A 1,070-nucleotide genomic window follows, 5' to 3' on the forward strand; every position below is an offset into this window, starting at 1 on the left:
CGACTCACGGCGCGGGGGTCTGGGAGAAGCCGGGGGGCGGAATCCGCCCGGGGACTCGGCCCCTGCGACGCCCCGCCGCGGGGGGCGGCGGACGCCGAGGACTCTGGGGTCCTGCGCCGGGGGTGATTCCAGGCTGAGGACCCGGGGACCAGTTCAGGGTGACTGGGACGGAGCAGGAAGTGACCCCAGCTTCCCGGGCCCCTCTAGCCTGGAGTCAGAGCATCAGCTCTATGGGATTTAACCCCTTGCCTCCCACAGCCCGGGCAAAAAGGGGCCAGCGGTGGGAGCCGGGCGGCGGGAGGACGCCCCTCTCCCCGTCTCAAGCGGGAGCGGGCAAGATGGGCACCGGGGGAGCCCGGATGCCAGCGAGGGTCTCTGGACTTCTGGCGGCTCTCCCTCCGGCGGGGGCTCCGCCAGTCGCCCTGGAAAACCCTGTCTCCGATTTGGCGGCTGCTGGACCCCTGGGGCCAGCCTTTGTTTGGACTCACCCTGGCCTGGGGCTCAGAGGCCTGGATCCTAGGGTGGGAGCAGAGGCTGGCAGGGCAGACCTGGGAGAGGGAACGTGCTGCGGACTAAGACTGACTTAAGTGACATAAGTCATGGCAACAAGAGGGGACAAGCACAGCCAGGAGGGATGTGTGACCGCTTGTGTTCCTGCCTGTCCTTCCCCTGTCACCACTCCTCAGAGGAAGAAACTGAGGCCCATGGTGGCTAGAGAGAAGCCAGTGGGGGTTCCCCTGGCCAGTGAGGGCAAGCGTCATCCCCTGGGGCTTGGGGCGCCCCTGGGCTCACAGCAGGAGAAACCTTTCAAAACCCGGGAACGCTGCTGGCTTCCCAAGGTCCAGGTAAAGTCTCCCAGTTTTTACAGCCTTTATCTCCTTTCCTCCTCACCACAGGAGGCGAGACTGTATATCAGCCCCATTTTACAGGTGAGGAAACCAACGTGTGAAAAGCGGGCAACATGCTGAAGGCCACATTCCTCTTTCAGTTTAACCCATCTGTATTGTTCCAGGCACTGTGGTGAGCATAGAGTGGGGGATACCGCAGAGTTGCAGGAGAATTGGGTTTTT

General features: G+C 63.1%; 1 protein-coding gene across 2 annotated transcripts in view; it reads right to left on the bottom strand.

Annotated features, from left to right (window-relative positions):
- The window catches only part of ZNF629 (zinc finger protein 629), a 5,869-nt gene extending 5,674 nt beyond the window's left edge, over positions 1-195 (bottom strand). The window contains exon 1 of one of the 2 annotated variants that reach the window (XM_008062035.2): positions 9-195. The gene's annotated coding sequence lies outside the window, so the exon portion shown is untranslated. The remainder of the gene's footprint in view (positions 1-8) is intronic. The other variant, XM_021714454.1, reaches the window with a different exon arrangement.
- Between the last annotated feature and the right edge of the window lie 875 nt (positions 196-1,070).

Source organism: Carlito syrichta, unplaced genomic scaffold, assembly GCF_000164805.1.
Source record: "Carlito syrichta isolate Samal-C Ts95f unplaced genomic scaffold, Tarsius_syrichta-2.0.1 Scaffold305649, whole genome shotgun sequence".
Taxonomy (NCBI): domain Eukaryota; kingdom Metazoa; phylum Chordata; class Mammalia; order Primates; family Tarsiidae; genus Carlito; species Carlito syrichta.